The 21928-nt window shown below is 45.9% G+C and overlaps 1 long non-coding RNA gene across 1 annotated transcript in view; it reads left to right on the top strand.

The window, feature by feature from the left end:
- The window catches only part of LOC140399565 (uncharacterized), a 358239-nt gene that overhangs the window by 327082 nt on the left and 9229 nt on the right, over positions 1-21928 (top strand). The window lies entirely within an intron of this gene.

Genomic DNA, 21928 nt, shown 5'->3' with positions numbered 1-21928 from the left:
AATTTGGGGGTGAATACATTTTGGGGAAATAAGCAGCTAGGGGGAAACCCAGCACAGGGGGGGTTGGACAGAAGCCAGTAGAGGGGGAGGGTCAGAACGCAGCAGAGGGGGAGGGGCATAACCCAGCAGAGAGGGAGGGGCAGAACACAGCAAAGGAGGGGAGCAGAACCCAGCAGAGGTGGAGGGGAAGAACGCAGCAGAGTAGGGAGGGACAGAACCCAGCAGAGGTGGAGGAGCAGAAGCAAGCAGAGGGGGGAGCAAAACACAGCAGATGGAGGGGCAGAACCCAGCAGAGAAGGGGAGCAGAAACCAGTAGATGGGGAGGGGCAGAACCCAGCAGAGGTGGAGGGGCAGAAACCAGCAGAGGGGGAGGCAAAACACAGCAGGTGGGGCAGGACCCAGCAGAGTGAGGGGGGAGCAAAACAGAGAAAAGGAGTGGGGGGGTCACAGCAGGGGTAGCAGATCACAGCAGAGGGGGTGCAGAACTCAGCAGAGGGGGGGCAGAACTCAGCAGAGGGGGTGGCAGAACCCAGCAGAAGGAGGGGCAGAGCCCAGCAGAGGTGGTGGCAGAAACCAGCAGAAGGAGGGCAGAACCCAGCAGAGGGGGAGCAGAACCGAGCAGGAGGAGTGGCAGAACCCAGCAGAGGGGGGGGGAGGGCAGAACGCGGCAGAGGGGTGGCATAACCCAGCAGACGGAGGCGCAGAACCCAGCAGAGGGGGGGCAGAACCCAGCAGAAGGGGGGGAGAGCCCAGCAGAGGGGCATAACACAGCAGAAGGGGGCAGAACTCAGCAGAGGAGGGGGGGCAGAACCCAGTAGATGGAGGAGGAGAACCCAGCATAAGGGGGGAGAACTAAGCAGAGGGGGGCCACAACCCAGCAGAGAAGGGAGAGGGGGGCAGAACCCAGCAGAGGGGGGCAGAACCCAGTAGATGGAGGGGGAGAACACAGCAGAAGGGGGCAGAACCAAGCAGAGGGGGGGCAGAACCCAGCAGAGGGGGGTGGTAGAACCCAGCAGAGTGGGGGCAGAACCCAGTAGATGGAGGGGAGAACCCAGCAGAGGGGGGGCAGAACCCAGCAGAGTGGGGGGGGGCAGAAACAAGAAGGGGGGGCAGAACACAGCAGAGGGGGGCAGAACCCAGTAGATGGAAGTGGGAAATCCAGCAGTGGGGTGGGCACATCTCAGCAGATGGAGGGGGAGAGCAAAACCCAGCAGAGTGAGGGGGACAGATCCCAGCAGAGAGGTTGGGGGTTAGAACCCATCAGAGCGTTTACTCTATCTGGGCTTCTCAGTATTCTGTAAGTTTCAATTAGTTTTCACCTCATCATCCTCAACTCCAATGAGCCCATACCCAGAAACCTCGACCGCTCCCCGTATGACAAATCCTTCATTCCGTGAATCATTCTTGTGCACCTCCTCATGACCTTCTCCAGTGCACGCATATCTTCCTTTGATATGGATGCCACAACTGCTCACAATATTCCAAATGGGGTCTGAAATTAATCCCACTGCCCCTGCTCTCCCGATAGCACTCTATGAATGACCAAACTAATCGATCTTCCACACTCTCTCACCGTAGCCCAGGATCAATCTCCAAGCCAATCCATCAGGACCTCTTGTCCCAGTAATCCTGCATCAAGGCCAATCTAATCACACAGAGCCGCATTCCACTGTAGCTTTGTCGCAAGCCCAAACTAAGGCACACACACCCAGCTGACCGTGCATTGGGGAGTCACACACACACACACAGATGATCGGCCATGGGGAAAGCACACACACCAGCTGGTCGGCCATTGGGGGGGGAGTCACAAACTCCCACCTGATCGACCATGGGAGTGGCACACACACCAGCTGATCGGATGTGGGTGAGGCACATACACCCAGCTGGGTGAAGCACACATACACAGCTGATCGGATGTGGGTGAGGCACATACACCCAGCTGGTCGACCATAGGGGAAGCACACTTACACAGCTGATCTGCCGGAGGGGTGCACACACCCATACCCAACTGATCGGCCGTGGGCGAATCACACGTACACCCAACTGTTCCACCATGGGGGTTGTCACACACACACACACAGCTCATCGGCCATGGGGGAGGCATACATACCCAGCTGATCAGCCATGATAGGAATCCCACACATCCTGCTGAATGGTCATGTGGGAATCATGCAGCCCCAGCTGATCGCCCATGTGGGAATCATTCAGAACCAGCTGATCTGTCGTCTAGGAATCACAGACAAGCTGATGGGCCTTAGGAGAATCACACACACCTATCTGATCACCAATGGGGGAATTATTCATGCCCAACTTGTGCCTGACGCCGTTCCTATTCTTCCTCCTCCCAGCCACCAGGCGCCGCTACAGATCCCCATGCGGAGGCTGCTGCTCGTCCCGGTGTCACTTCCTGGCCCAGCACCCCCGGCCCAGCCGCTCAAACACACAAAACGTAAGATGGCCGCCGACCACCTCCAAAGGTAACACAAGGTGGCATTAGGATGAGTTCAGGGCGAGGCTGGCTGGTGATGGGCAGTTTCACCGGCACTGGCAGGAGAGAGATGCCGTGTGGGTGGGCTTTCCTCTCATGATTTAATTAATTGAAGTATTGGACCAAAGGGAAATTTCAGCACATTCTTCAACTGCTGTCTGAATTGAGTCTGTGTCACGGCGTAAATCGCAGTGTTTGTGCAGCAACTCAAGAGCTGCAACATGAAGCCCAATTCCATAACATAATAATCTAACCATACAGAGTAATTCCCCAGATACCACATTCGGCTCCACATAGAATAAACCATTAACATTGACCATAACAGGATGAAATTGGCCGAGATAATAAAAAGCAAAATGATGGATTTCCTCCGACTCTCCATCTCTGGGTCTCTGGGACTGTCCCCACTGCTGTGAGCCCGGAGTCTCCTGCGGGCCCTGCTGCTCAGGACAATGTGTCTAACGGTGAAAACATTGAGGAGCAGAATCAGGGCGAATGGCACACACGGGGTTAGAATGTGGTGGAGGAACTCGATTGTTACCCAGACAGGAGAAAACTTAACATCATCTGTGAGAGCACAAAATCCGGGGTCGTTCTTCAGCCAATACCGACCTGTGAACATAAAATACCAGAAAATTTTCTTCAAACAGCTCAGCACAGTCACTGTTCCCAGAACCACAGCCGCCGTTTTCTCGCTGCAATATTTACTTTTCAGCTTTGAGCAACAAATGGCCACAAATCGATCAAAGGTGAAAGCGACGGTGAACCAGACAGAACAGTCAGTGGCTGCATAAAGCAGGACGGCGTGGATATTACACACGGGGATGGACCGCAGGAAATTAAACTGTTCATCAAAGACAATGGGAATGTGTCTCAATATCAGGTCGAAAATAACGACCAGTAGATCCCCCACTGCCATCGCCACCAGGTAACAAGTGACACATTTGGAAAGTCCACAGTTTTTCCTCTTCATGATCACAATTGTGATGATGTTCACTGAGAGGAAAGGAAATAAACAATGAAATGATACATCAGGCCAAGGAAGACATTACCAGTGTGATTGAGGTGGTGTTAATAAAATAAAACAAATACACACACTCACAGACACAGAGACACGAACACACACACTCACATTCCCAGAGAGACACAAATACACACTCTCACAGGCACGAATAAACAAACACAAAGACACAGAGACACTAACACAAACACTCACATTCCCAGAGAGACACAAATACACACACTCACAGACACGAATAAACAAACACACAGACACAGATACACTAACACGCACACTCACAGACACACACAAAGACACAAATGCTCACACTGACAGACACAGTGACACAAACACACACACTCACAGAGAGTCATGAATGCACGCACTCACAAATACACAGAAACACGAAGACTCACAGAGACAGAGACACACATATATACTCACAGACATACAGAGACATAAATACACACACTCACAGAGACACAGATACACCAATACGCACACTCTGAGACACACAGAGAGACGAAAACAAACACTCACAGACACATATACACTACCACACACAATCACAGACACACAAAGGCACTACAGACACATATACACTACTACACACACTCACAGACACAGAGAGACAGTAATAAGCACACTCACTTCCACACCCAGATGCACTAATACACACACTCACAGACACGCACATAAACACCAGTACACACACTCACAGACACAGAGACACTAATACATACGCTCATAGACACATATACACTGATAAACACACTCACAGACACACACAGAGTCACTAATACACACTCACAGACACACAGAGACACAAACATACACACTCACAGACACAGAGATAGTTTAATGCACACACTCACAGTCACACAAAGACACTAATGCACCCACTTAAAGACACACACAGACACAAATACACACTCACAGACACACAGGGGCACAAATACACACACTCACAGAGAAACAGAGAGACGAATGCACACACTCACGGACACACAGAGACACAAAAGCACACACTCACAAACACACAGAGAGACACCAATACACACTCACAGGCCCACAGGGACAGTAATACACACACTCACAGACACACAGAGACAATACTAGATACACTCACACACACAGAGACACAAATACACACGCTCACAAACACACAGACACGAATACACACTCACAGACACACAGATGCACTAATAGATACACTCACAGACACAGAGACACAATTACAGGCACTCACAAACACAGTGAGGCACTAATGCACAGTCACAGACACAGCGACACAAATACATACACTCACAAACACACAGAGACACGAATACACACTCACATAAACACACAGAGACACTAATACGCACACTCACAGACACAGAGGTACAAATACACACACTCAAAAACACATAGGCTCGAATACACACACTCACAGACACAGCGACAGACATACACACACTCACAGACACACATAAATACTAATAAACACTGAGATAAACACACAGAGACACTAATAGAAACAGTCACAGACACAGACACAAATGAACACACTCACAAACACACAGAAATACTAATACACACTCACATAAACACACAGAGTTGCTAATAGATACACTCACAGACACAGAGGCACAACTACACACACTAACAAACACACAGACACCAATATAATCACTCACTGTCACAGCGACAGAAATACACACACTCACAGACACACATAAACTAATACACACTCACATAAACACACAGAGACACCAATAGATACACTCACAGACACAGAGAAACACATGCATACACTCACAAACACACAGACACGAATATACGCACTCACAGCGACAGAAATACACACACTCACAGACACACATAAACACTAATGCACACTGACATAAAGCCACAGAGACGCTAATAGATATACTCACAGACACAGCGACAGAAATACACACACTCACAAACACACAGCGACACTAATACACACTCACATAAACACACAGAGTCACTAAGAGATACACTCACAGTTACAGAGGCACAAATACACACACTCACAGGCACATAGGCTCGAATACAGACACTCACAGACACAGCGACAGAAATACACACACTCACAGACACATAACTACTAAGAACCACTCACATAAACGCACAGAGACACTGATAGAACCAGTCAAAGACACAGACACAATTGCACACACTCACAAACACACAGCGACACTAATACACACTCACATAAACACACAGAGTCACTTATGGATACACTCACAGACACAGAGACACAAATGCACACACTCACAAACACACAGACATGAATACACACACACACAGTCACAGCGGCAGAAATGCACACTCACAGACACACATAAACACTAATTCACACTGCCATAAACACACAGAGAAACTAATAGATACACTCACAGACACAGAGGCACAAATACACACACTCACAAACACACAGACACGAATACACACACTCACAGTCACAGCGTTAGAAATACACACTCTCACAGACACACATAAACATGAATACACACTCACATAAACACACAGAGTCACTAATAGATACACTCACAGACACACAGACGCACTAATAGATAAACTCACAGACACAGACACACAATTATATGCACTCAAAAACACACAGAGATGCACGCATACACAGTCGCAGACACAGCGACAGAAATACACACACAGACAGACAGAAACACTAATACACATTCACATAAACACACAGAGACACTAATAGATACATTCACAGAAGGAGAGACAAATACACACACTCACCAACACACAGATACACGAATACACACTCACAGACACACAATGCACTAATAGATCAACTCACAGACAAAGAGACACATATAAACACACTCACAAACGGACAGACACGAATAAACACACGCACAGACACAGCGACAGAAATACACACACACACAAACACACAGAGAGACAGTAATACGCACGCTCGCAGACACACAGAGAGTCAGTAATGCACACATTCACAGACACAGCGACACAAATGCACACACTCAGAGACACACATAAACACTAATACACACCAATCCATCATGCAAACCAGCCTCTCATCCATTGGCTCGGTCTACAATCCACACTGCCTCGGCAAGGCAGCCAGCAAATTAAGGACCCCACGCATCCCGGTCAGTCTCTTCCGCCCTCTTCTGTCTGGAAGAAGAGAGGGACACAAACACAGGCACACATAAAAACACACACAAACACACAGAAACGTACCCATAACAACCCCCCCCCCACTACACAGACAATTTAGCACACATACCTTCACATAAATACTCAAAGACGCCGATAAACACACACACATACACCCTCGCCACACCCAAACAGACAGCCACGCACAAACAAATTGATAGGCACACCTACACCTAAACACGCATCCACGCACACATGCCCTTACACACATACCCACACTCACATGTGCACCCATAGATACAAAAATCATGCTCCCACCTAATCATGCACACCCATATCCAAACACCCACCCACACACAAACAAACAGACACAGCAACACGCACCCACACACAAATACTCACACGCACACTTAGACTGTCTCACACACACTGACCGACACACACTAACAAACGCCCCCACAGACAAACTGTTCCCCCACACACAGATCCCCAAATATACATACCCACACACACATGCACCCACTCACATAGCTTTACACGCAGACACACACATTCACCCATACACCTGCACACAGGCACATATTCGAAGTCATAACCGAACGCGCAGAGAAACACACGCACACGCACGCACACCCACACGCACACCCGACATCCACACACACTCTCGCACGCACACGCACTCTCTAACACGCACATATACTCACATACACACTCAAGAACACACGAACTCACATACACTCAACTGCTCACTCCCACATGCACCAACACACACTTGCTCACACACACTCTAATACTCGTTATTACGAGGGAGGAAGTATTAGGTGTGTTACAAAGCACGAGACGAATAACCAGGGCCAGGTGGCATCTATCCCAGATTGTTCAGGGAGGCAAGAGATGAAATCGCTGGGCCTCTGACAGAAATCCTTGTGTCCTCATTGGCCACAGGTGAGATACCAGAGGATTGGAGGATAGCCAATATTGTACCATTATTTAAGAAGGGTTGCAAGGATAATCTTGGTAATTATAGGCCCGTGAGATTGATGTCAGTGATAATTAATTTTTCGGAAAAGATTCCCAGAGATAGGATCTATGCACATTTGGAAGTGAATGGTATTATTAGCGACAGACAGCATGGTTTTGTACGAGGGAGGTCATGCCTCACTAATTTGATTGACTTGTTTGAGGAGGTGAGAAAATGATTCATGAGGGAAAGGCTGTGGTTGTTCTCTACGTGGACTTTATTAACGCATTTGATAAGGTACCTCATGGCAGGCTGGTGCAAAAAATTAGATCACATGGGGGTCAGGGGTGAAACAGCTGGATGGATCCAGAATTGGCTTGACCATTGAAGACAAAGGGTAGCAGTGGAAAGGTGTTTTTCTGAATCGAGGTCTGTTACCAGTGGTGATCTGCAGGGATCAGTACTGAGACCTCTGCAGTTTGTAATATATAGAAATGATTTGGAAGAAAACGTAGTGGGTCTCATTCGCAAGTTTTCGGATGATGCTAAGATTGCCGGAGTTGCGAATAGTGGTGGATTGTCAAATAATGCAGCAGGATATAGGTCGGCTGAAAAATTGGGCAGAGAAATGGCAGGTCAAATTTAACCCAGGGAAATGCGTGGTGATGCATTTTGTTTTAACCAATTCAGATGGGAGCTATAAAATAAATGGGAGGACCATCAGGAGCATAGGGACACGGAGAGGTCTGGGCGTGCAAATCCACAGATCCTAAAACGTGGCAGCACAGGTGGAAATGGTGGTAAGAAAGCATCTGGCATGCTTGGCTTCCTAGGACGAGGTATGAAAGCTCAAAAAATTATGTTGCGATTATATAGCGTGTTGGTTAGGCCACATTTGGAATACTGTGTCCAATTCTGGTCACCGCACTTCCAGAAGGACGTGGAGGCTTCGGAGAGAATACAGAAAAGGTTCACCAGTATATTGCCTAGTTATGGAGGGCATTAGCTTTGCGGAGAGATTGAATAAACTGGGATTGTTCTCCTTAGAGTGACGCAAGCTGAGGGGCGACCTGGTAGAAGTTTATAAATTATGAGGGGTGTAGATAGGATGAACTGTTGGAGGATTTTTCCCAGGGCGGAAATGACAATTACAAGGGAGCACAAGATCAAGTTGAGGGGGGAAAGGTTCAATGGAGATGTGCGGGGAAGTTTTTTACACAGACGGTGGTGGTGGACAGGAATGCACTGACAACTGAGGTGGTTGGGGCAGATACGTTAGCGACATTTCAGACTTATCTGGAAAGGCACATGAACAGACGGGAGATAGAAGGATACAGGCGGTTGGTCTCGATAGGGCACGTGATCGGCGCAGGCTTGGAGGAACGAAGGGCCTGTTCCTGTGCTGTAATGTTCTTTGTTCTATGTACTTACTCGCACAAGCTCCCGCACATACATGTTCACACAAACTCACAGACTGACACTCACACACCCACCCACGCATATACTCACACACATCCTCACAGGCACACTAAAATTGCTACACACACTCACACATAGAAACACACGCACACCTACCCACACATGCGCGCAGCACATGCTCCCACAAACACCAACACTCACAAATGCACACACACACCCACACGCCCTCACCCAGACACTGACACACATCCACAAATACACACACATATACAGATACATATCGAGACATCCCACCCACACATAGCCAGCCACACACACACAGAAATGCACACACACCCGGACCCAGACGACATCCAGACACATCCAGACACTTACCCACACATCGACACGCATACAGAGACTCTCGCGCACACTCAAATAAACACTCTCATACAATCAATGACATAGAAAGAGACACGCGTCCTCTCACCCACACAGACACACCTAGACTGTCACCCTCCCACACACACATAAGTATACACACATATACATGAATCCGCACACACATCCACAAACACCCCCACATACCCATACTCTTACCCACAAACTAACAAAGAAACACCCACACACACATACGCACACAGCCAAACTCTCAGACACTCACACACAAACACATTCAATCACAACCGGGCAACCCCCACACACAAAACGCACACCAAACACACAACTACGCAAACAAGCTCCAAAACATGAACACAAAAACCCTCACCCACACACACAGTCATACCGACAGACATTATCCCACTCACACTCACACAACTCCATGCATACGCACACTCACACACAATCATGCACAAACACGCACTCACCCACACGCTCAACCACTCACACACAAAGTCACGCTCACGCACCCACGCACGTATAGCCACATCTACACACCCACACACAAACATAAACTAACCATATGCACACCCAAACGCGAACACACAAACACCAACATACACTCCAAGGCACACATGCACATGCACACAACAACACACCCACACACACATAGACATACCCAAACAGACCCCCGACACCTACACAGACATACAAAGGAAATTGAATCTGCCACACAAACACTCGCGCACGCACGCGCACACATAGTCACAGCCATACGCACACCCCATCAAACACACATAGTCACCCACACAATCATCAAGACACACCCACACTCAAATACGAACACACCCGCACATTCACACACACCCTACAGCCAGCCACACACCAATATATCTGCACATATATGTATACAACACAAGCGCAGTTACCCACACACCACACACAATACTACACATACACCCAACACACCCACACATATCACACACACACACAAGCTCCCACGCACACGTTGCCCCGCCAGATACTACAACCCACTGACCCAAACTCACACGCACCAATACACACTCTCACCCACACTCAGACCTACACAGAAACACACACGGACACACACATATATAGTCCCACATACACACATACACAACCAGACTCATACCCAGCCATTCCCAAACGCACGCGCACACACAGTTGCACTCACACTCACAGCCACACATTCATACGTATAGTGGCAGCCGTGTGTACCATTTCCAATATGCAATGCAGAACTCGCCAAGCTTCCTTGGCCAGCACCTTCCAAACTCACAACCCTGACCACTCGAAGGACAAAAGCAGATACCTGGGTTCACCACCACCTGGAGGTTCTCCTCCAGGTCACGCACCTTCCTGACTTGGAAATACTTCGCCGTTCCTTCTCTGTTGCTGAGTCAAAATCTTGGAAGTCCCTCCAGAGCAGCACCGTGGCTCCACCTACACCTCAGGGACTGCACCAGGTGTTATGGGCAAGGGTTGAAAACGTTTCAAAGTATATTATGAAGCCCACCTGACCTACAACCTTTATGTTGAAATTGGCTAGGATGAGCACAAAGCCTTCCTTTCAGGTGGTATTCAACAGACTTCTTTAGCGTTTGAATTTAAAAACAGTTTTCTTCTAAGACTGTAGTTAACATTTGTATAAGCACACACAACAAGTATTTGTATTAGTTGCGAAAATAAAGACCCCACACAGCTACAGTAATTTATGTATAACCCTTAATGAATCCCCCCTTTAACTGTTCCAATTCATTAACAAAATCCAAGTAAAACCAAAAAACCCTTTTTTCAGCATATGGCCTTCCCACTTGTATAAGACTGTTGTTACTGATACTTTGTTCCCCTTATCAAACAACACATTTGAAATCCTTCCAGAGAGCAATTACCTCTTTCAGGGTAACAAGCTGACTGGAACAGCTTTTAAAATGAAGATAGGGTGGAAGGCCCAAAAAACCTCTGTTCTCTGTCTGTTGTCCACAGCAGCCACATGTGAAAGCGAAACGAAAAAACTCACAACCACAACTCAGCTCCATCCACACAATGATATCACTGAAGCATTGTGATAAGACAAAAACCATTCATAAAACGACACTCCCATGACACAGGCCATGATGGCAGCGCACCACCATCTTATGCAGAGTAACAAGGGATTGTCAGTAAATGGTGGCCGATCCAGCGACACCCACAACGTAACTGAATAAAACAATACTGAGCCGCAGCCAGACCGGGAAGGAATGGAGATCAGGTTGGCTCTAAGTAGAGTCTCCATCGTGTTGTGTAGCACCACCATCGCATTAAACAGCATTGCTTTCAAATAGATCGAGCACCTCAAAACTGGGCTTTGATGAGACGCTGTTGTCCATCAGCAGCAGCAGAATTGTAACAACTACAAACTGTAACTTTATGGCTGATCCTATTCCCCAACCTCCCCATCACATCGCTCCAGGGAATCCTCCCTGGTTCAATGAGGAGTGCAGCAGAACATGCCAGGTGCAGTACCAGGCAGACCTGAAAATGAGGAGGCAACCTGTTGAAGCTACAACACAGGAGAAGCAGAGATATGAAAACCCTCAGATCAGATCTAAACTCAGCAGTCCTGCCACAGCCAGCCGTGAATGGTGGTGGATACTAAAACAATCCATTCCAGCAGGAGGTTTCACAAGTATCCCCATCTTCAATAATCGGGGAGACCAGCATATCAGGGTAAAAGTCATGGATGAAGCAATCCCAACGATGTTGAACCGAAAGTGCCGATGGAATGATCCCCGGGAGGTCCGCAATATCACAGATGGCATCAAACTTGATTCACTCGACATGGCATCAACAAACCGCTGATGGTACACGATCCTGAAAAGGCTCTGGTCCCTGACCATGTTCCAGAAATAGGACTGACGACCTGTGGCCCCACAACTTGGCCCATAGCCAGGCTGCTACATTAGAGCTAGAACATTGGCATCTACCCAGCAATGTGGAAAATTGCGCAGCTCTGCCCTGACACGAAGAGTTGGACAAATCCAACCTGGAAAATTGCCGTCCCATCAGTCTGCTGTCGACCGTTAGCAATGTGATGGAAGGGATCAGCAACAAAACAATCAAGCGGCACTTACTCAGCAATAACCGGCTCACAGACGCTCAGTTTGTGTTGTGCCTGGATCACTCGACTGCTGACATCATCGTAGCCTTCGTTCAAACATGGACAGCACACTGATGTAAGAGTTGAGTTAATATGAAGGCAGCTCACTGATGTCACATTCAGAAGCTGCCTCACATTACCTCCCCAAGCTGGACACACCCCGACACGGTATCTGTGCAGCTGGGAGATGGACAGACTACACTGGAAGTGACCAGCAGTGCAGCAGTGTGGATGCACAATTTATGCATCGATATTTCCACAGCACAGGGACAGGAGGGGCTGTATCATTGAAATCTAGTGTCAGAGAGAGAAAGTGTGCGGTACTGGGGACGGGGAGATTGTGGGGGGCGGGAAGCTCTGTTTTCAGGCTCTGTTTAAACGTCAACAAGCAGATACGTTTTGACAAATGGATAGAGCTTTGGCCAATCAGACGGACAACGTAATCGTGGGATTGGATCAGATGATTGAGACAACCAAGGCTTTGCCAGAGCAGCTGGTGATAAAGGTCAGTGAGTACAAGATGATGGTTCGAGGGGATTTGGTCACAGGTTCGAATGTGGGCAGCAGAGTTTGAGATGAGCTTAGATTCTGCAGCTTTGCAACTGGAAAGCTGGTCAGCATGGAATCATAGAACTTGCTGTTCTGAATAAGGTTATTCGGCCCATCGAGTCTGCACCGGCCTCGGAAAGAGCACCCTACCTAAGCCCACACCTTCACCACATCCCCATAACCCAACAACTGCATCCAACATTTTTACACACCAAGGGCAATCTATCACGGCCAATCCACCTAAGCTACACATCTTTGGACGGTGGGACAAAAACGGAGCACCCGGAGGAAACCCACGCACACACGGGGAGAACGTGCAGACCCTGCACAGGCAGTGACCCAAGCCAGGGATCGAGCCTGGGACCCTGGAGCTCAGAAGCAACTGTGCTAATCACTGTGCTACCGTACTGCCCCTAAATGGGAATAGCCGAGTCTGCAATTCTCATTGACAGCTCGGGTGTGTCAGCGGATATTGTGGAGGTGACAGTAAACACGATTAACGGCAGAATGGATATGGATCAGAAATCTGCTCAGGGATAAAGGTTAACAGAGGTGGTAATCAGTCTGGACAAGCTTCAGGTACAGGCATGGGGTCAGCGGATAGGGCAGAGTTTGTGAATGGAACTGAAGTCAGTGCCCATGTTACCGTGATTTGTATAAGGAGAGTAATACATTTAAAATGGGGATTACAAATATAACAGCTGCATATCGGGGCTTACCAACAATTCCACTCGGAGCCAGAGGAGGGGGTGAAGTATCAAAACACTAAAACGTTTAGCAGTGTTGTTGCAGAGTGAAACCTGGATTCGGAGACTCAGTTGAAACAACAGCATCAAACAGGGCAAGATAATTGACAAGAACAGTAATACAGTTAAACGAGGTTTATAGAATTATAAACAGGAAAACGTACCAGGGACACCTACAACGGCCAGGATCGGATAGTATCCCCCTTGAATAATCCAGAGTACATATTTGATCCTGGTTGCATATGAAACCCGATATTTAGAAAGCCAATAAACACCCCAGAATAAACTCCTGTCCATTGTTATAATGTTCCGATCGATTATTCCCAGATTAGGATCCGTTGTTGGAACGTTGCGATCGATTGTTCCCACATTCTGATCCATTGTTGTAATGCTCCAATCTATTGTTCTCAGATTCTGATGCTTCTTCTCGGTCTCTCTGGAGCCGCTGATCTCTGTTAGTGTTGGAATTGATGCTCCCGCTGATAGATTGGGATAACACATTGAAAGGAATCCCTTATTAATAGAAGAGCGACACCCTCCAGTGGCACAATTAGGATCCATGGAGACTGACATTAATCACTGAACAAACAGGCTCACGTAACACATTTCAATCCATTTTTTAAAATATCGGAATAGATTGGAATATTTACCCAGTCTAAATGGGGTGCATGACACTCAGTGAGGGATGGAACGGTTATAATGGCTGGCGGACTGAGCATAATCTTTACATTTTCCTTGGATAGCTGAGTGGTCATTTTGTTATCATGGTTATGTGTCTCAGATGAAGGTTTCTTTCGTCATCTTAAGTTCTCTTGCTCATGTATCTGCTTTGTTTGTTTTGTTTGGCCCCTTGTTCCGCGATGTAACCAATCACTATTTTGTCGATGTACCATTTGTCAATGTTTTCTGTTGATTATTGTTGTGTCTATTTTGTACGTACTGTGTACGTTCCTCGGCCGCAGAAAAATACTTTTCACTGTACTTCGGTACATGTGGCAATGAATCAAATCATCAGGATTGATTGAGACTGCTGAAATAAAGGATCTTGTTGAACTTTACATCTGTTGAACAATCTTATGTACAGCACAAACATTGCAAGAACTTCGCGTAGAACTGTCCCTCAGTTACGCACTGTGCAAACTTAGCAAGAACTTCACATAGAATTATCTCTCAGTGTTATGTACAGCACAGACTTAGCAAGAACGTCACACAGCACTGTCTGTCAGTGTTACGTACAGTGTAATATTAGCAAGAACTTCATATGTCACTATTTGTCAGTGTTATGTACAGTGCAATATTAGCAAGAAGCTTCACACAGAACTATCTCTCCGTGTTATGTACAGTGCAATCTCAGCATGAACTTCACATCGAACTATCACTCAGTGTTATATACAGCACAAACTTAGCAAGAACAACACGTAGACTATCTCGCAGTGTTATGTACACTGCAACATTAGCAAGAACTATGCATGGAACTATCCAACAGTATTATGTACACTGCAACATTAGCAAGAAGCTTCACATAGAAATATCTCTCAGTGTTATGTACAGTGCAATATTCGTAAGAAGCTTCACATTTGCCTATCCCTCAGTGTTATGTACAGCACAATTTTAGCAGGACCTTCACATAGAATTAGGTCGCAGTGATATGTACAGCAAAAACTAAAGCAAGATAATTCATACAGGACTATCTCTCAGTGTTTTGTAAAACAGAAAATTGGCAATTACGTCACAATGAACTATGCCTCAATGTAGGTACAGCACAGAATTAGTAAGAATTTAACATGGAATTATCTCTGAGTCGCATGTGCTGTACAATCCTGGCAGAAAGTTTCATACAGAACTATTTCTCGCTATCATGCAAAGCACAAACGTAGCAAGAGGTTCAACATAGAACTATCTCACTATATCACTCTCACTCTGTATTTATCTGTCTCTCATTCTCCATGTATCTCTCTACCTGCATCTCTCACTCGCTCTCTCCCTGGCTCACTCTCTCTACCTCTCTCTTTCTCCCATTCCCTCTCTCCAGCTCTCTCCCTCTAGCTCTCTCAATATACATCTGCATATCTCTCTGCATGTATCTATATCTCTGTGCCTCTCCTAATGTATCTCCCACTCTGTATCTCTCTCCCACTCTATATGTATCTCTGTATCTCTATCAATCCACTGTCTCTCCCCTTCTCTCCCTCTGCATCTCTCCCTCTATACCTCCCTCTCTCTCTGATGTATATCCATGTGTATATCTCTCTGTATCTCTCCGCTTAGTACCTATCTCTCGGCACCTCTCTCTGTATCGCTCTCTGGATATCACTCCCTGTATCTCTCTCTCCTTGCATGTCTCTCTCTGCATGGCTCTATATCGTTCTCTGTATCTCTCTCTGTATCTCTCTATCTCTCTCGATATCTCTCTCTCTGTAACTCGCTCACTGTGTATCTCGCTCTCTCTGCATCTTTTTCCATATCTTCAGCGCTCCATCTCTCGAACTGGTTCTCTCCCTGTATCAAGCTCTCTCTCTGTGTCTCTCTGTATTTCTCACTCTCTCTTTCTCTCTCTCTCTCATTCTCTCCCTCCACCCCCCCTCTCTCTCTCTTTCTATCTCTGTGTATCTCTGTCTGTGTATCTCACTCTCTCTCTGCATATCTCTCTTTGCATGTCTCTCGCTACATGTCCTATATCCTTTTGTGTGCTTCTCTCTCTGTGTGTCTCTATATCTCTCTCTACATCTCTCTCTCACGCGCTCTCTGCATCTCACTCTTTATGTGTCTCTCTACCTCTCTCTCTACATCTATATGTATGTACATATATAGAACATAGAACATAGAACAACACAGCGCAGTACAGGCCCTTCGGCCCACGATGTTGCACCGAAACAAAAGCCATCTAACCTACACTATGCCATTATCACTATATGTAGAATCTGCATCGCTCTCTGTGTGTATCAAGATCTCTGCACCTCTCCCAATGTATCTCTGTGTAGCTCTCTCCCCCGCTATATCTCTCTCTTTGTATCTCTCTTTCCACTGTCTCACTCTTTCTGACTCTCTATATCTCTCTACCCATACGTATCTCCCTCTGTCCCTACCTCTCTCTCTGTATTTCTCTGTATATATCTCGCTGTCTCTCTCTGCTTGGAATCTATCTCTCGGTACCCCTCTGTATCGCTCTCTGAATCAAGCTCCCTCTATCCCTCTCGTTGTCTCATTCTCTTTGCACGTCTGTCTCAGCATACCTCTGTATCTTTCTCAGTATCTCTATCTCCGTCTCTATATCTCTTTCTCTGTGTCTCGCGCTCTCTGTATCTCGCGCTCTCTGTATCTCGCTCTCTCTGCACCGTTCTCCGTATCTCTCGCGCTGCACCTCTCTAACTGGTTCCCGCTCTGCATCAAGCTCTCTCTCTGTGTCTCTCTGTGTTTCTCACTCTCTCCATCTCTTTGTCGCCCATTCTCCTCCTCCAATCCCTCTCTCTCAATCCTTCTCTATATCTCTCCACGTCTGTATCTCTCTCTCTGGATCTCTCTCTGTGTTTATCTCTGTCTCCAACTCTTTCGTTATATATATATCTGTGTATCTCTCTGTGTATCCATTGCTCTCTATCCCTCCTACTATCTGGCACTCTGCACCTCTCTCTCCGTATCTCTCTCTCTGTATCTCTCGCTCTTCCTCTATCACGCTCTCTTTGTCTCCATCTCTCTGTATCTTTTACTCTGCATCTCAATCGTTGTATCTCCCTCTGTGTAGCTCTATTTATCTCTTTCGCTGTCTGTATCTATCTCTATATATTGCTCTCTATCTCTCTCTCTGTATATGTCTCTCTATTGCTCTATCTGTACCTCTATCTCTGTATCTATCTCACTCTCTCTATCTCTCTATATATAGATATATTTATGTCCCCCCTATCTTTGTCTGCACTTCTCTCTATATTTATCTCTCCATCTCTCTCAGTGTATCTCGCTCTCTCTGTATCTCACTCTCTATGCATCTCTCTACCTCTCTCTCTGTATCTATATCTCTGATTCTCTCTCTCTCTGTATCTCTTTGCTTGGTATCTCTCTGTCTCGCTCTCTGTATCTCACTCCCTGAATCTCTCTCTCTGTATTTCTGTCTGTGCATCTCTCTCTCTGTATCTCTCTCTTTGCAAGTCTCCCTCTGCATGACCCTATATATTGCTCTGTATCTCTCTCTATATCTGTATATCTCTCCATATCTCTCTCTGTATCTCGAACTCTCTGTATCTCGCTCTCTTTATCGTTCTCCCTATCTCTCTCGCTGTATCTCTAGCTGGTTCTCTCTCTCTATCAAGCTCTCTCTGCATATCTTTCTTGATATATATCTCTCTAACTCTCTCTCTATATACCTGTATACATATATATGTCTGTATATCTCTCGCTGTATCTCTCTCACTGTATCGCTCGATGTATCTCTCTCTCTGTATATATCTCTCTGTGTATCTCCGGCTGCTCCACTGTCTCCCTTTCTGTCTCGCTCTTTCTCTCTCTCTCTCTATACATATATATATATGCATCTCTCTCTGCGTGTATCTATATCTCTGCACCTCTCCCAATGTATCTCTGTTTCTCTCTCTCCCCGCTACCCCTCTCCCTCTGTATCTCTCTCTCTATCCACTGACTTTCTCTTTCTGACTCTCTATATCTGTCTCTATATATGTATCTCACTCTGTACCTCCCTCTCTCTCTGTATGTCTCTGTATCTCTCTCTCTGTCTCTCTCTGCTTGGTGTCTATCGCTCGGTACCGCTCTCTATATCGTTCTCAGAATCTCGCTCCCTGTATCTCTCACTTGTATCATTTTCTTTGTATGTCTGTCTCAAGCCCTCTGTTTGTCTCTCTGTATTTCTCATTCTCTTTCTCTTTCTCTCTCATTCTCTCCCTCCCACCCCTCTCTCTCAATCCTTTTCTTTATCTCTCTGCGTCTGTATATCTCTCTCTGCATCTCTCTCTGTGTATACCAATGTACCAGCCTCTCCGAACAGGCGCCGGAATATTGCGACTCGGGGCTTTTAACAGCAACTTCATTTAAAGCCTACTTGTGACAATAAGCGATTTTCAGTTCGTTCATGTCTCTATCTCTTACTGTATATAATCACTGTGCATCTCTCTCTGTATCCATTCCTCTCCATCTCTCTCACTGTATCTCTCACTGTATCTCTCTCTGTATATCTCTCTGTGTATCCCTAGCTGTTTGCCTGCCACGCTCTCTTTGTCTCTATCTCTCTGTATCTTTTACTCTGCATCTCAATCGCTGTATCTCTCTCTGTATAGCTCTATTTATCTCTCTCGCAGTCTGTATCTATCTCTATATATTCCTCTCTCTAACTCTCTCTGTATATCTCGCTCTGTATCTATATCGCTGTATCTCTCTCTCCGTATCTCTTTGCTTGGTATCTCTCTCGGTACCTCTCTCTGCACCGCTCTCCGTATCTCACTCCCTGAATCTCTCTCTCTGTATTTCTGTCTGTGTATCTCTCTCTTTGCATGTCTCTCTCTGCATGACTCTTTATCTTTCTCTGTATCTCTCTCTGTACCTGTATATCTCTCTATATATATCACTCCCTATCTCGCGCTCTCTGTAACTCGCTCTCTATATCGTTCTCGCTATCTCTCTCGCTGTATCAAGCTATCCCTGTGTATCTCTCTTTTTATATCTCTCTGTATCCTTCTCTCTCTCTCTCTATCTATATATGTCTGTATCTATCTCCCTGTATCTCTCTCACTATATCGCTCGATCTATCTCTCTCCCTCTATATATCTCTCTGTGCATCTCTCGCTGCTTCGCTTCTCTCTTTTTGTCTCTCTGTATCCCTCTCTCGCTCTGTATCTCTTTCTCTGTATCTCAATCTCTGTATCTCTCTCTGTAGCTCAATTTATCTCTCGCTCTCGGTATATATGTCTGTGTATCCCGCTCTATATTTCCCTGGATATTCTCTATTGCTCTCTCTATACCTCTATCTCTCTCTCTCTCTCTCTATATATATATATATATATATACATATACACACACATGTATGTCTCTATGCATCTCTCTCTATGTCTCTCAGTATCTATTTTTCTGTATGTGTCTCTCTGTATCCGTCTCCGTCTTGCTCTCGCTCTCTGTTTTTCTCGCTCTGTATATCTCTCTCTGGAACTCGCTTTCTCTCTTTATATCATCATTTATCTCTCTCACTGGATCCCCCTCTCTCTCTGTATAACTCTCTCTATCCCTCTCGGTAACTATCTCTACCTCCCTCTCTTTCTCTCTCTCTCAATTTAAATTCCATTTCTCACTCTCTCTCTATATATATATACATATATATTTATATGTATGTATATATAAATATATATATATAATTATCTCTCAGTGTTATGTACAACACAAACTTAGCAAGACCTTCACACATAACTATCTGTCAGTGTTATGTACAGTGCAATATTCGCAGGAAGCTCCACACAGAACTATCTCTCCGTGTTATGTACAGTGCAATCTCAGCATGAACTTCACATCGAACTACCACTCAGTGTTTTGTACAGCACAAACGTAGCAAGAACAACATGTAGACTATCTCGCAGTGTTATGTTCACTGCAACATTAGCAAGAAGCTTGACATAGAACAAGCAATCAGTGGTATGTAGATTGCAATTTTAGCAAGCAGCTTCACATAGAAATATCTCTGTGTAATGTACAGCGCAATATTGGTAAGAAGCTTTACATTTGCCTATCCCTCAGTGTTATGTACAGCACAATTTTAGCAGGACCTTCACAAAGAATGAGGTCGCAGTGTTATGTACAGCAAAAACTAAAGCAAGATAATTCATACAGGACTATCTCTCAGTGTTTTGTAAAACAGAAAATTGGCAATTATGTCACATTGAACTATGCCTCAATGTATGTACAGCACAGAGTTAGTGTGAATTTAAAATGGAATTACCTCTCAGTCGCATGTGTAGCGCAATCCTGGCAGAAAGTTTCATACAGAAATATTTCTCGCTATCATGCAAAGCACAAACGTAGCAAAAGGTTCAACATAGTACTATCTCTCTATCGCACTCTCACTCTGTTTTTATCTCTGCATCTAATTCTCCATGTATCTCTCTGTCTGCATCTCTCTCTCTCACTCGGTCTCTCTCTGTCTCACTCTCTCTACCTCTCTCTCGCTTTCTCTCTTTCCCTCTCTCTCCAGCTTTCTCCCTCTCTCACACTAGCTCTCTCGTAAGGTGTTCTTCTGAAGGACAACAAAATGCTGACTCAAATTGTTTTTAAACCAAGGGCAAAACATTCATATTTCCTCTTGCGTATGTTCCCAAGCTTTATCTCTTCAAAGTTGTTTATTTCAACCTATAAATAGAATGGTTTTTGACTGCATAACTCAGAGTGCAGTGCCTTGGCTTTGCAGCTGAAACACTCTCTCTCCACAAGTAAATTTGTGTAAATAAATTTCCTAAAATCGAACCTCGAGGAATTTGTCTTTATTATGATTTCCACGACAAATTGGCGTACTCGTTGCAGTTTCCCTAATTTAACGGGATGTGAACCTAGAAACGAATCTCTAAACAGGACTCTCTCAGCTGAAAGGGAGAGAGCCAAAGCGCGTCCCCAGCTGAAAGGGGGGGGGGGGGGGGGGGTCTGCGGCTCGGCAGCCTTAATTACTGGCAGGTGACTCATGCGAGGAGAGTTATCTTAATTAATAAATTAATGAGAGCTGCATGGGAAGAAAAAGTGGCCTTAGAGACTAAAATTGTTTTTTAAAAAAGACTTTGAGGTTCGTGAAAGGATAAACAGCGGTGTGCGCTCCCTGTCGTATTTGTAAATGATTTCCGATTTCCGCGGTTGTTGTTATTGTTATTTATATGTTCTAAAGTATTTTTCAGAAGGAACGATGAGCACGAAACTCGCCGCTCCCTCACAGTTCGTCCCGAAGACTCGGTAAAGATATCCGGAGCGAGAAAGAAGGTGAACTCCTTAAAGAGGACAGATAAGGGAGTCAAAATGAGTCAGAAAATGAAAAGAAACAATCGTAAAGCAACAGAATGAGGCATGAAAACCTACATGTCCCGCTTAGAAATCTAATGAAGCTGACCCCCTTTCGGAA

The sequence above is a fragment of the Scyliorhinus torazame genome, chromosome 23 (assembly GCF_047496885.1).
Source record: "Scyliorhinus torazame isolate Kashiwa2021f chromosome 23, sScyTor2.1, whole genome shotgun sequence".
Lineage (NCBI taxonomy): Eukaryota > Metazoa > Chordata > Chondrichthyes > Carcharhiniformes > Scyliorhinidae > Scyliorhinus > Scyliorhinus torazame.
The sequence above is the reverse complement of the archived record's forward strand: the minus strand, read 5'-3'. Positions and strand labels throughout refer to the sequence as shown.